The sequence below is a fragment of the Nyctereutes procyonoides genome, unplaced genomic scaffold (genome assembly GCF_905146905.1).
Source record: "Nyctereutes procyonoides isolate TBG_1078 unplaced genomic scaffold, NYPRO_anot_genome, whole genome shotgun sequence".
In the NCBI taxonomy this organism is placed as follows: domain Eukaryota; kingdom Metazoa; phylum Chordata; class Mammalia; order Carnivora; family Canidae; genus Nyctereutes; species Nyctereutes procyonoides.
In genome coordinates, this window is record NW_026575024.1 from 27,059,594 (window position 1) to 27,075,325 (window position 15,732).

Consider the following 15,732-nt stretch of genomic DNA (forward strand, 5'->3'; position numbering starts at 1 on the left):
AGTTCACTCCTTTGTGTATGCATACATGGTTTTTGTTAGCCATTTTGTTTGAGTCTAGTTGACACACAATGTTACAGTAGTTTCAGATGTACCACATAGTGATTCCATAAGTTTATATGGTTTACTCCTTTTTATTGCTGAGTAGTATTCCACAGGGTGAGTATACCATTGTTTAACCACTCAGACATTTGGATTGTTTCTAGTTTTGGCTATCACAAATAAAGATATGAATAAAGAGTCCAGAAATCAAGGGCCTTCATGGGGATGGAAAATCAGACTGATACTAGGTCCCAAATAATAAGAGATGAGATTTAAAAGGCATTGAACAACTAAATCCCAGTAAAATATTTCAGGTGAGGTGGAGTGAGGGAAAAGATTAGAGGAATGATATGGACTTCCGGTTTTAGCCTGAGAGCCTCAAGGTGGCTACTACTCATGGGGAAGAGAAAGAGAGAGAGAAAAAGAAGAGAGAGACAGAAGAAGAGGGAAAGGGAGGGGGGAGATGGGAGAGAGGGAGGGAGGGAAAGAACAGTGCAAAGAATTATAAAAATAATTTGAGAAGTAAGTAAGTGTAGATTGGAGCATAGGGTTTGGTTAGTTGCAGATGGAACTGATTAGAAGCAAATAGATTAGGAGCCTACTAAGTCTTCAAAAGTACCATATTGCTGGAGAAAATTTTAACCCTAGGCCAACAAAGTCTTTGTGAGATGTAAAACAATTTTTTGTTTTCCAGTCTTCCATAGGGAAGCAGGCTTCAGAGGCAAGTTCCCAAAATTCAGATATAGCCAAGAAGAATTATGTATGTAAAGAAGAAGCTACAAGGGATGGATTTAGGGGTCACAGAGAATAAAGGGCAAGGGAACTCATCTCAGAGAACAGAATCAGGGCATCAGGAAGGGTTCTCCCCTGGGCATGGGGTAAGAGCTTCACAATTTGGGCCTAATGGCATTTCAGCATTGCTACAGAATAATGGCTGCTGGACTTTTTTTTTTTTTTTACTTTTTTTTTTATTTATTTATGATAGTCACACACACACACACACACACACAGAGAGAGGCAGAGACACAGGCAGAGGGAGAAGCAGGCTCCATGCACCGGGAGCCCGATGTGGGATTCGATCCCGGGTCTCCAGGATCGCGCCCTGGGCCAAAGGCAGGCGCCAAACCGCTGCGCCACCCAGGGTTCCCGACTTTTTTTTTTTTAATAATAAATTTATTTTTTATTGGTGTTCAATTTGCCAACATACAGAATAACACCCAGTGCTCATCCCGTCAAGTGCCCCCCTCAGTGCCCGTCACCCATTCATCCCCACCCCCTGCCCTCCTCCCCTTCCACCACCCCTAGTTCATTTCCCAGAGTTAGGATTCTTTATGTTCTGTTTCCCTCTCTGATATTTCCTACCCATTTCTTCTCCCTTCCCTTCTATTCCCTTTCACATGATTTATATTCCCCAAATGAATGAGAACATATAATGTTTGTGCTGGACTTTTCTAAATGAGAATATTTGTTGTAGTTGCTTTACTCCTCACCCGGCATTTTATATGATGTGGATGAGCAGATAACTTGTCTTTTTAGTTCATAGGGGTCAGACTGAGGAGATCCACATCTGGACCTGTGGTGAGGGCCATGCATCACTCAGGGCTACTGGGTTTTCAGCAGGATTGGATTTTGAACCGTATATCTTGGGAAGGTATTGAGTGTGTTATATTTGAGGAAGAAGAAATTAAGAGGATATAACTACTTCAGCTAAGTTTTTGTCATGCAGCTAGGTTTGTGTCACATGATGAGCTCTGGCCAATGGGAATAAGTAGAGAAATGATGTTTGTTGGTGGTTATAACCATTTCAGATGGGTTGATTAGCAGCTAGGTTGGTGTCATGTGACTGGGCTCTGGCAATGGGATTAAGTAGAGAAATGATGTAAGTCTTCCTGCTCTGGCTTGTAAGGATACTTCACGTGATTATCCAGCCTTCTTTTCCTGTGCTGTGATAATCTTAGATGCCACATGTTTCAAATGCTGTAACGAATACAAGATAGAGAAGGTGACCATCCTTGGACATTTTATAAACAAACATAAATTACTGTTGTTAAACCACTGAGATTTTAGGGCTTATTTGCTATAATCTATCCTTTTGTCACTATACACTACCTAGCAAATATTCTTTGTGTTCTCTTCTTAGAACATTGTTCCTATGATTTTTTTTCATGGCTATATGCTTTAGATTTTAGCTTGAATGTTATGTTCTCAGAAGGGATTTCTATGAATACTCCTAATTGAATAGGAGAGGTCCTCCTGTTCAAGTTGTCATTTGGTTTGAAGGCCTTCCTTGTTTCATTTGTATTAGCAATCACAAATCATGTATATTTTCACTTGTTTATTTTCCACTTTCTTTGCTAGACCATGAGCTTCATCAGATCAGCTAACAAGCCTGTCATCTCCAGCACTGTAGCTTCAGTGTCAACCACAGGTCTTTCAACAACCTAGGTATTTAGAAAATATTTGTTGAATAAATTAATGAAATTATTATCCCTTTCTGGCCTTAGTTTTCTCATCTACAAAATGTGATAGTACTAGTATGTCACAGGGGTTCTGTTCTATTTTAGTGCTGCTAGGTTTTAGTGGTGTTTTATTCTTAGAACTCAATTGTATTTCCCCAAGAAGGGAAATTGAGCTCCTGGCATTGTAACATGTGAAGTTTAGATAGAATGGTATCAGCAGAGAGCTCATAATTATTTAGTAACAAAAACTGGTTGGATTAGGGATACTGGGCTGGGAACTGTCTGCAGGACAGTGGCCAGTAGTCTGGGTTTAATTGTACTTGCTGTTATAAGCTCTTTCTATTCAGGATAAGATTTTCTTACAAGTTCCCATACCTTGAGATTATCACACATTCAAACCATGAAGGGGAATCAAAGTTCCTCATCCTGCTGAGTCTCCAAGAAGATGGAGCTGTGCAAAGATCAAAACCAAAATGGTGGAGTCCTCGAGGATTTCTAAGTTGTCCCTTGGGATGGACCTTTTAGTGGAGGTAACAAAAAGGGTATGAAATAAAACTGCTATTGAGCTCTGTCCTCTCTGTAGTGCTTATGCTGGAGAATTTATTTGAGCTTTTATCCCCTTGTTTTTTTCTGGGTCCTCCTCTCCTTACACACACATCCTCAAGAAAGCAAGTATTATCATGTAGGGTTCAGCTACCTCCTGGATAGGTCCTTGGATTGCCAAGTATGATCTGAGCTTGGGTCAAGAAAATAAGCCCCATGAAGTAGTGCCTGGCTTACTTGTTCAGAGGAGCATGTGACTCTTGATCTCAGGTTGTGAGTTCAAGCCCCACATTGGGTGTAGAGATTACTTAAGGAAATAAAGCATTAAAAATATATTTAAAAAAAGAAAAGCCCAGAGAGCCTGAAAATCAACAGGGTTGTCTTTGTCATCTAGTCCTTAAGTAAAGGAGACAGAAGGATTCTTCAGCACTTTCCTCTGGCCCAGCTGCATTCTAAAGCAGGATATCAGACAGAAGGCTTTTTTGTTTGTTTATTTATTTGGCAAAGTGGCTATTTTATTTTTAGGTGAAATAACTGACATAATATTGTGTAAATTTAAGGTGTAGAGCATGTTGATTTGATACATTTATATATTGCAATAGGATTGCCATTTCAGTGATAGCACTTCTATCATGTCACATAATTATCTTTCTTTTTTTGTGGTGGGAATAGTTAAAATCTAGTCTTTTATCAAGTTTGATGGCTATAATAAAATACTGTTGTCTATATTCACTATGCTGTGCATTAGATCTCCAGGATTTAATATTTACCTACTAGTTGCAAGTTTCTGACCTTAAATAACCTCTCTCTTACCCCTGGTAACCTATCCCCTAGCCCCTGGTAACCACTATTTTACTTTCTGTTTTTACAAATTTGGCTTTTATTTAGAGTCCACATATAGGTGATATCATACAGGATTTGTCTTTTTCTATCGGATTTATCTCATTTAGCATAATGTCCTCAAGGTCCACCCATGTTTTGCAAAAGGCAGGATTTCCTTCTTTCTCATGGCTGAATAACATTCCATTGGATATATGCACCACATCTTCTTTACCCACTCATCCACTGGTGGACACTTAGATTGCTTGCTTCCATATGCTGGCTACTGAGCACAATGTTACAATGAACATGGAAGTGCAGATGTCTCTTTGAGTTCCTATTTTCACTTCCTTTAAATATATGCCCAGAATTGAAATTGCTGGATCATATGGCAGTTCTGTTTTAGATGTTTTGAGGAACCTCATATTGTTTTCCCCAGTGGCTGCACACATTTACATTCCTACTGACAGTGCACAAGCATTCCCTTTTCTCCACATCCTCACCAATCCTTCTTAACTCTTATCTTCTTGGGGATAGCCATTTTAGTGTGAGGTGATTTCATATTGTATTTTGAGCTGAATTTCCCTGTTGGTTGGTAATATTGAGCATCTTTTCATGTACATGTTGGCCATTTGTATGTCTTCTTTGGAAAAATTGTTTTGTTCAGGTCCTTTCCCCATTTCTTAATCTGACTGCTTTTGCTACTGAATTGTTGTATGTTCTTCATATATTTTGGATATTAATCCCTTGCGAGATAAATGATTTGCAAATATTCTACCCCATTCCATGGATTTCTTTTTTATTTTGTTGACAGTTTCTTTTGCTGTGCAGAAGAGTTTTAGATTGATGTGCTCCTATTTGTCGATTTATGATTTTGTTGCTTGGACTTTGGTTTCACATCCAAAAAATCATTGCCAAGACTACTGTCAAGGGGTTTTCCCCTAGGTTTTCTTCTAGAAGTTATTCAGTTTCAGGTCTTCAGTTTCAGTCTTTAATCCATTTTGAGTTCATTTTTGTGAGTGGTGTAAAATAGGGGTACAGTTTCATTTTTTCTGCATATAGTTATCCAGTTTTCTCAGGACCATTTAATGGAGACACTGTTCTTTCTTCATTGAATATTCTCCACTGGGGCACTCTTGTTGAATATTAGTTGATCATATATGTGGGGACTTAATTCCAAGCTCTCAAATTTGTTCCATTGGTCTATGTCAGACAGACATTTACAACCAAAGATAGGTTAATAATAAATGGGATGCATTTATCTGAAATGTCTTCTGTTTTATAAAGAAATTCATAGTGTCCTGGTAGCTATTGGCCAAAAAATCATGGAGCTACTTATGTTGAACCAGAAGGCAAGTATAAAACAAAGGATTTCCCAGATATTTCTCAAACTCATTGGTCTAGATGGAGAGAAGAGTACCTTTGACATGGGACACTAACAAAGCAGGTGCAAAAGAAATGGAAAAATGTTTTTCTTGGATGAAGTAATTTGATACTTGATGTTTCAAAAAATTATTGAGGAAATTTTCATGGGAAACATTGAAGTTTTATTCTATTATAGTGATCTATTATTGTTTTGTTTAGAATTATATATTGGTTAAGGTGGAACACCATTGTATTTTCAGGGAGTACTTTGGGCACCTCAAGGTCTTAATCCAGTCTTGTGAACATAGAGATGAATGACAGCTGAAAGGAGATCATGTGCATTAATGGACCCATGGAAGAGAGACTGGAATTAACAATCCCTGGCCTGACAAGTCCCAAATTTCTTCTGCTTCACTCTAAATTTTTCCTTGCCTCATGATGACTAATGGTACATGCTCCAAAACATCATTTCTTTCCAAATCAGTGCTTAAAATTTGAGATTTCCCAGTAGGAGCTTGGGTTAGTCTGTGTGGTTGGGAATCTGTCTTGCTTAGAATGCAACAATAGTCACCATTTTTACATGGCTTTTTCACCTGTTCACCAGATTTGCAGTTTTTCCTGCAGTGTCCTTTTATGATCCAGCAAGATTTTTGGCCCCTGCAGACTGAAAAGAGTAGAGTGTCAATTATCTCAAGATATTGATGCTTATATTTGTAACAATTAGAGTGACTATATTTGTAATCTTCACAACAATCCTGTGTTCATTAGGGAAGATTGTGTAAGCAAAGCAAGATTGATATATACCATATTTCTAAGCATCTTATCAATATCAAAATGTATCAGAGGAACTTGCTAGCCAGTAGGAACTGCAATTATTTGGTAGGAGGTAGTGTGATTATGTAAAATTAGCTGAGCAGAGTGGGCTAACTGAATTCTGCTTTAGTGGAGTTATTTGTATTTATCATACCAGAAGTATAGAAGTTACTGCTTTAGCTGAATCCATAAATGCCACGAAAATAATTGCTCTAAAAGGGAATAATAAAACAAATTAGTGTCTTATTTGGCGATCTCAGAAGCACAGCTATAGTAGATTATTACTGATTCTCACACTTGAGCATGTGTCACAACCCGCCAGAGGACTTAAGACACAGATTGCTGGCCCCACCCCCAGGATTTCTGATTCAGTATATCTGAGATGGGGCTTGAAAATTTGCATTTCTAAAAAATTATTAGACTTTGATGAAAGAAATTGAAGACACAAATCAATGGAAAGATGTCCTGTATTCAAAGATTAGAAGAATCAATTCTGTTAAAATGTCCACAGTATCCAAAACCATCTGTAGATTCAAGGCACTCTATAAAAAATACCCAATCGCATTTTTCACAGAAATAGAAAAAGCAATTCTAAAATTCATATGGGACCACACACACACACACACACACCGCAAAATAGCCAAAACAATCCTGAAAAATAACAAAGCTGGAAGCATCATACTTCCTCATTTCAAACTATGTTACAAAGCTATCGTAATCAAAACAGTAAAGTAGGGATCCCTGGGTGGCGCAGCGGTTTGGCGCCTGCCTTTGGCCCAGGGCGCGATCCTGGAGACCCGGGATCGAATCCCACGTCGGGCTCCCGGTGCATGGAGCCTGCTTCTCCCTCTGCCTGTGTCTCTGCCCCCCTCTCTCTCTCTCTCTCTCTCTGTGACTATCATAAATAAATAAAAATTAAAAAAAAGAAAAAAAAAACAGTAAAGTATTGGTATAATGGAACAGAACTGAGAGCCCAGAAATAAATCCTTACACATATGGTCAACTAATCTTTGACAAGAGAGGCAGGAACAGTCAGTGAAGAAAGGATAATCTTTTCAAAAGTGGTGCTGGGAAAACTGGATGTCTACATGCAGAAAAATGAAATTGGTCCCTTATCTTACACCATGCACAAAAATGAACTCAAGATGAATTGAAGACTGAAATTGAAGACTTGACAGAATAAAACCCAGAATAAAACCTAGATAAATATCTCCTTGACATTGGTCTTGGCAATGATTTTTTTGGATATTACTTCAAAAGTCCAAGCAACAAAAGCAAAAATCAACACATAGGACTACATCAAATGAAAAATCGTCTACACAGCAAAAGAAACTATCAACAAAACGAAAGGGCAACCTATGGAATAGGAGAAAATACTTGCAGATCACACATTTAGTAAGGGGTTAATATCCAAAATGTATAAAGAACTCATATAACTCAAAAGAAAAAAACAAAACCAAACAAACACAAACAAGCACAAAACAATCCAATTTAAAATGAGCAAAGGACCTAAACAGATAGTTTTCTAAAGAAGACATCCAAGTGGCTAACAGGTACCTGAAAAGTTGCTCAGCTTCACTAATTTTCAGGGAAGTGCAAATTAAAACCAAAGTGAGATATCACTTCACACTTGTTAGAATGGACACTATAAAGAAATATGAGATAACAAGTGTTAGAGAAGGTGTGAAGAAAATGGAATCCTTGTGCATTGTGGGTGGGAATGTAAATTGCTATTGCCACTATGGAAAACATTATAGAGTTTCCTTCCAAAATTAAAAATAGAATTATCATATGATCCAGCAATTCCAATTCTGGGCATATATCTGAAGAAGAGAAACCACTATTGTGAAGAGATGTCTATATTCCTATGTTCATTATATCATTATTCACAACAGCCAAGATACAGAAATAACAGCCAAGATATACAAGTGTCCATCAACAGATAAATGGATAAAGATCACACACACATGCACACACACACAGAGGAATATTATTCAGCCACGAGAAAGAAGGTAATCCTGTCATTTGTTACAACATGGATGGATCTTGAGAACATTATGCTAAGTGAAATAAGTCAGACAGATAAATACAAATACTGTATGATCTTATACGTGAAATCAAAGCATCAACCTCATAGAAACAGAGATTAGGATGATGGTTACCAATGGGTGAGAGAGATGGGGAGATGTTGGTCAAAGGGTATAAACTTCTAATTGATAAATAAGTTCTGGGGATCTAACTTACAGCATGGTGATTATAGTTAACAATACCGTATTACATACTTGAACATTGCTAAGAGAGTAGATGGTAAATGTTCTCATGACAAAAAAGAAATGGAAATTACATGACATGATGGAGGTGTTAGCTAACTTGGTGGTGGCAATCTTTTGCTATATATAAGTGTATCAACTCAACACAGTATACACTTTAAACTTATGCAACATCACAACTTAATTGTCAATTATATCTCAATATAGCTGGAAAAATTTGCATTTCTAACAAGTTTCCAGGTGATGCTGATGGTGGTAATTGAGAGACCTAGCATCCTATAGGCAAAATCTATAACATATCTGGAGGAAATGTCCACACATTAATAAATTCTGGAAGAGCAAAAACCAGGAATTGTACAGAATCTCTGAGGATGGAATATCCTCACAGTTACATGAAAATATGTTTCCTTTTAATTTTGAGATGTTCAGGAAAGGCCTATTGGTCACTTCACAGAAAACAGATGGACAAGACATAGAATTTTCCAAGTTTTATGGGATAGGGTACATTTAAGTGACAAGTTTTACCTGTAGAAGCATTATCCCTAGGTATCCCCAAACTGTCAAAATTTGGCTCTTAATTGTTAAGTGAATCTAAGTAGATTTTCTAATGACACATATTTTAATTGAGAAAGATAAAATTTAAAAATTGAGAAATGCAACAGATATCATTGTATATTTCATTGTGGCCTGATGTTTTATTATTAATCTTAAAAGTTCCCACAGGGTTTATATACAGTTTTAAAAATATTTTTTAAACTAGATTCAATGCTTAATGGCTAAAATTTGCTACTCTAAACACTTCAGTGATACCAAATATAGTTTCAAAGGAAAGAAGATATTCAGGAATCAGGTTGAATATTGAAAAAAAAGGAGAGAAAAAGGACTCATGGAAGGTAATCTAGATAAAAAAACAGAAGGTATAAATCTAGAAGCTATTTATAGCAAAATTATGCTTGAATTTTAAAGTAAAAATTTAACTCAAGCATAACATGTTCCAGAAATATGCACTAATTATTGTTGTGCAACTGGATGGATCATCATAAAACTACTCATGTAATCAGCACTAGAAAGCCCCTTTATGTCTTCCTTCAGCCATTAATGTTCTTCTCCTCCCCATCCCCCCACTGCCCACCCTGATTTCTAATATCATATGGTAGGCTAACTGTGAAAAAGTCCCCCAAATTTTCACCCCCTTTTGGATCCACACCCTTTGCTCTATAATTTTATGATTTTCTTCCATTATGGTTGAGGGGTTCTGTCCCACCATTTGACTTAAGGCATATCCATGTGACATATTTGTTAGCATATATAATTTTTTATACATATCAAAGTTTATTTAGCAATGTGCTATTTGGTTTCCAAATAAATAAGTTATTTGCTATTCTTTTATTATTAATTTCCAATTTTATTCTTTGTACTGGGGAGTATGATCTTTATTATACTATTTTATTTATTTGTTTATCTATCTATTTATTTATTTATTTTAAATTTCATTTTATTGGAGTTCAATTTGCCAACGTATACCATAACACCCAGTGTTCATCCCATCAAGTGCCCCCCTCAGTGCCGGTCACCCAGTCAGCCCAACCCCACCTCTCTTTCCACCACCCCTTGTTCGTTTCCCAGACTTAGGAGTCTTTCATGTTCCATCTCCCTTTCTGATATTTCCCACTTATTTTTTCTCCCTTCCCTCTCATTCCCTTTCACTATTTTTTATATTCCCCAAACGAATGAGACCATACAATGTTTGTCCTTCTCCGATTGACTTATTTCACTCATCATAATACCCTCCAGTTCCATCCACATCGAAGCAAATGGTGTGTATTTGTCGTTTCTAATGGCTGAGTAATATTCCATTGTATACATAGACCACAGCTTCTTTATCCATTCATCTTTCGATGGACACCGAGGCTCCTTCCACAGTTGGCTATTGTGGACACTGCTGCTATAAACATTGGGGTGCAGGTGTCCTGGTGTTTCACTGCATCTGTATCTTTGGGGCAAATCCCCAGCAGTGCAATTGCTGGGTCGTAGGGCAGATCTATTTTGAACTCTTTGAGGAACCTCCACACAGTTTTCTAGAGTGGCTGCACCATTTCACATTCCCACCAACAGTGCAAGAGCGTTCCCCTTTTTCCACATCCTCTCAAACATTTGTTGTTTCCTGCCTTGTTAATTTCCCCCGTTCTCACTGGTGTGAGGTGGTATCTCATTGTGGTTTTGATTTGTATTTCCCTGATGGCAAGTGATGCCGAGCATTTTCTCATGTGTGTGTTGGCCATGTCTATGTCTTCCTCTGTGAGATGTAATGATGTTCATGTCTTTTGCCCATTTCATGATTGGATTGTTTGTTTCTTTGCTGTTGAGTTTAATAAGTTTTTTTATAGATCTTGGATACTAGTCCTTTATCTGATACGTCATTTGCAAATATCTTCTCCCATTCTGTAGGTTGTCGTTTAGTTTTGTTGACTGTTTTTTTTTTTTTGCCATGCAAAAGGTTCTTATCTTGATGAAGTCCCAATAATTCATTTTTACTTTTGTTTCTCTTGCCTTCATGGATGTATCTTGCAAGAAGTTACTGTGGCCAAGTTCAAAAAGGGTGTTGCCTGTGTTCTCCTCTAGGATTTTGATGGAATCTTGTCTCATATTTAGATCTTTCATTCATTTTGAGTTTATCTTTGTGTATAGTGTAAGAGAATGGTCTAGTTTTATTCTTCTGCATGTGGATGTCCAATTTTCCCAGCACCATTTATTGAAGAGACTGTCTTTTTTCCAGTAGATAGTCTTTCCTGCTTTGTTGAATATTAGTTGACCATAAAGATGAGGGTCCACTTCTGGATTCTCTATTCTGTTCCATTGATCTATGTGTCCGTTTTTGTGCCAGTACCACACTGTCTTGATGACCACAGCTTTGTAGTACAAACTGACATCTGACATTGTGATGTCCCCAGCTATGGTTTTCTTTTTTAATAATCCCCTGGCTATTCGGGGTCTTTTCTGATTCCACACAAATCTTAAAATAATTTGTTCCAACTCTCTGAAGAAAGTCCATGGTATTTTGATAGGGATTGCATTAAATGTGTAAATTGCCCTGGGTAGCATTGACATTTTCACAATATTAATTCTTCCAATCCATGAGCATGGAGTATGTAGCTTTCTTTGTGGTCTTATATGTGAGATATTTTTGTAAATTTTGTAAATTTTTTGTGTTCTTAAAAGAATGCTTACTCTCTGTTGGGCAGGTAAATGTCCATATATATATATATATATATATATATATATATCCAATAACTTAGGTTTATTTAATACACTGGTTGGATCTTCAGTGTATTCTTATCAGTTAAGTGGTAAAATTGAGTAAAAGTTCTTCAAATGCCATTGTTTGCTTAACTATTCCTCTCTGAAGTATCATTTATTGTTTTTCTTTAAAAAAATTTTTAAATTTAATTTTAATTAACATATAGTATTAGTTTCAGAGGCAGAATTTAGTGATTCATCAGTTGCATACAACACCCAGTGTTCATTCCATCAAGTGCCCTCCTTAATACCCATCACCCAGTTACCCCCAACCCCCACCCATCTCTCCTCCAGCAACCCTCAGTTTGTTTCCTACAGTTAAGAGTCTCTTATGATTTGTCTCCCTCTCTGACTTGTTTTTCAAATCTGGAAGCTGAAATTGTAAGTGCCACAGGTTCTTATGACCCGATTATTTCTTTTACCAGTAAATAACCAGCCTCTGCCAATTATTATATATTTTGCCTTAGAGTTTTCTTTGCCACATATTAAGAATGCTACTTCAGCTTTCATTTAGTTTATATATGCCTGATAAGGCATTTCATTATCTTAATCCAGATGTTTTTAGACCAAACATTTCTGTGCCTTGTAGATTACCTGTTGTTTGATCTTTCTTTCTCATTTGAAAGCCTAAGCCTTCATCTAGTGAGTTTAGTTCATTTACATTTATTGTAATTAAAATTACATTTGGATTTATGTCTGCTATCTTACTTTATATTTTCTACTAGTAATTTTTTTCTTTCTTACTATTTTTAATTAGAGAAATAAGGATTTTTCCAGCTGGCTTAAAATGTACTCATTTTATTTCTAATTCTTATGCTATTAGCAATAACATAAAGCTCATGTCCATGAAAACCTATCTTTATTAATATTGAAACTTATCTATAATTATGCCTTACTTTTAACAAGGCAAGTACCTTAGTAATGCTCTCATATTCCTGGCCTTTCTCTTCACTGACCCTTGGCCATCCCCTTCTGAATCACATTAATTATCTAAAACTTATGGGAATTATGGGACACACTTTCTTTGTCTATACCCCTCTAGTCCAGTTTTTCTTAAGTCAACTAAAAATTACAAACTAATTGATAATTCTTACCTCTCATATCATTTCCAACATTCTTCTGGATTCATTTCTCTATATTTGAGTTCTTCCTCCAAGAGTGTTTTCAAAATGTGTCTTTGTGTGGCAAATATTCTCCAGCCCTCTATGCTTGAGAATATTTTTATTATACTTCTATATTTAAATAGCGATATAATTGATTCAAATAGCATTACAATTCATTAATGAATGAATATAACATTTCTAGGTTCATGGTTCTTTTCCTTCACTATTTAAAGAATTTATTTTCCTTTCATATCAGTGTTACAGTTGAAAAGTTGCCACAACTCTTATTTTTCTGGGTTTATGTAAAGAATGTCCATTTGGGTCTTCTGAAGCTTTTTTTGCCCTGGAAGGTGAATGATTTCTTTGGGTTATGTCTGACCCAAAGGAGACACAGAATAAGTACCCATGAAAAACAAAACCATAAACTTACTCTACCTAGCAAGTCCACTTCTAGGAGCTTTTAAAAAAATTTCTGTCCAAGTAAGTAAAAACATATATGCAAAAAGTCAGTTGCAATTTTGTTTGTCTTACCAAAGATCTGGAAAGATCACATTTTACCCTGAATACGGATTAGAAGTACAAATTATGATCTATCTACATGATGGAATATATGTGATTCCTAGAAGCAATGAGACAAATTTTTATGTGCCGACAAGGAAGATGTCTACTATATATTGAATAAAAACATTTTAGAGCAATATATAGTTACTTTTTTGGTTAAAAAAATAAAACTATAAGTACACACATACTTATATGCATTTGTATGTGCACAGAAAAGAGGTTTGGGGTTTTAAAAAATATTTTATTTATTTATTCACGAGAGACACACACACACACAGAGAGGCAGAGACCTAGACAGAGGGAGAAGCAGGCCCCATGCAGGGAGCCAAATGTGGGACTTGATTCCGGGACCCCGGGATCAAGCCCTGAGCTGAAGGCAGGTGCTAAACCACTGAGCCACCGAGGCATCCCAGAAAAGAGGTTTTAAACATTAGACAGATGAAGGAAATTGTACCTTGTCTAAAAATTATTCAAGCCTTCATATATAGTAGTTTCACAGCTCTGGCCACTTGTTTGTAAAATCTTATTATAAATCATTAACAAAATCACAAACTTTTATAGTTGGAAAGGAGCAGAAAGGACTGTGCTCTCTTCCACATGACTGCTCTGCAAACATTTTCATTCCAGATTAGAACAGGATTTCATATGGAAAGATAACAGAACTTAATGTCTAAGAAGGCCTTCAGGACTCATGATCTGATAGGGATTGGAAAGACAGCTGAAGTCAGGCAGCTGCTCAGTTGGGTCCTTGAGACATTGGTGCCAAGTACCAAGGGATGATGGAGTTACACCTGAGTATGAGAAGGACTTTTTGGAAGACATCTTGCCCTACTCCATGCCTCTAGGGATCCTTGCTAGGTACACTTTCCCAGTATGGGGCCTCAGGTCTGTCCTGGGAGTACATTCAGATAAAGTCAAGCAGATTTCAGTCACCCCTGAAAACCTTGTCTCAGTGGACAAAAAAGATAATAAACCTTCCATGGGCAGTTCCCCACCCTAGCTCTCTTCCTTTTTCCTTGGTTCTGGTTACCTGGCAGCATCTGGAACAGGATCAAACATACAGTAAGGGTCAGGAGCAAGAGTTTCATGGTCTTTAGGAAGGAGGTGGCAGATCCAGGAGTCCAGAACATTCTGGAGTGGGACTCTGGGCTCAGGTTTTTATTTATTTTCATTGGGCGGGGTTCAGGGGGTGGGTCATGGGCAATGAAACAAAAAGAGGTACAAAGGAACGTTGGCCTATAGGCCAGAAGCATTCATTGATTAGACACTACTCAGAACCCTGTTCTGAGGGGAGGCAGAAGACTACAAGAGAAGGTGAAAATAGCATGGCAGTATATAAAGAGAATCCACACACCAGGGAGTCTTCCTTGCCTCTTCCTCTACCCCACTCATGGGGGTGTTGCAATGTCTTTAGTGCTTCCCTTCTAAATTAGTCTCATTGCACTGCTTTGGGACCAACTGAAAACTCTCTCCCTTTGTACTGTGTTTCCAGGGACAGGGGCTCAAATTAAGAGGGACTCAGAAAAGAATAGTTTAATGAAGTGAATAAACACATTTTTATACAATGCATAACATCCTGGAAACCTCTTATAATCTGGATCTTTGGATTAAGTAGGTCAGACTTCTTTATTTTATAGATGGAACAATGAGGTCAAGAAAGGAGTGGCCAGCAGGCAGGAGAGTTGGAGAGAGGACTCTCACAGCAACGTCTGAGGTAATCAGACATGCCATGTTTCTAGGGCAGATGAAGCGCAATGTGGATACTTCTAAGATGGGCATCCAGGAAACAGCACACTAACTTCTATGACTACCTCAACATACAGAGCTGACTCTGGACCAAGCTGGCACACTAGGTACAGCTCAGCCTTGTGTTCCCTAGGTTTCATTTCTGCCTTGTATCAACCCTTGCAAGAATGAGTCATATAATCATACGTCCACATACCTGTTTGGCCACAGAAGTACTAATAAATCTTCAGAGGAAGTACCTGATGTTCTTGGTCTGAATGTTTCCAGGTGGTTTGTTTCTTCTAGTCATTGGGGTGGGGGGGCAGTTTCTTTCTAGTCTTAATGGACTATGGTCAGAAACTGGGGCCTGTTATTCTTCAATTCTGGGAATTTTGTAATGATTTCTTTCTGTCAATGAACCAGGTTCTTTGGAATGATCTGCGGCAATGTCTCCTATTAAATTAAGCTTTTCTTTCTTTCTTTCTTTCTTTCTTTCTTTCTTTCTTTCTTTCTTTCTTTCTTCTTTCTTTCTTTCTTTTTTTTTACTGTTAATCAAATTTCAATATTCTTTTTTTTTAAGATTTTATTTATTTATTCTTGAGAAACAGATCAAGAGAGAGAGAGAGAGAGGCAGAGACACAGGCAGAGGGAGAAGCAGGCTCCATGAAGGGAGCCTGATGCAGGACTCGATCCCAGGACTCCAGGGATCATGCCCTGGGCTGAAGGCAGGTGCTAAAC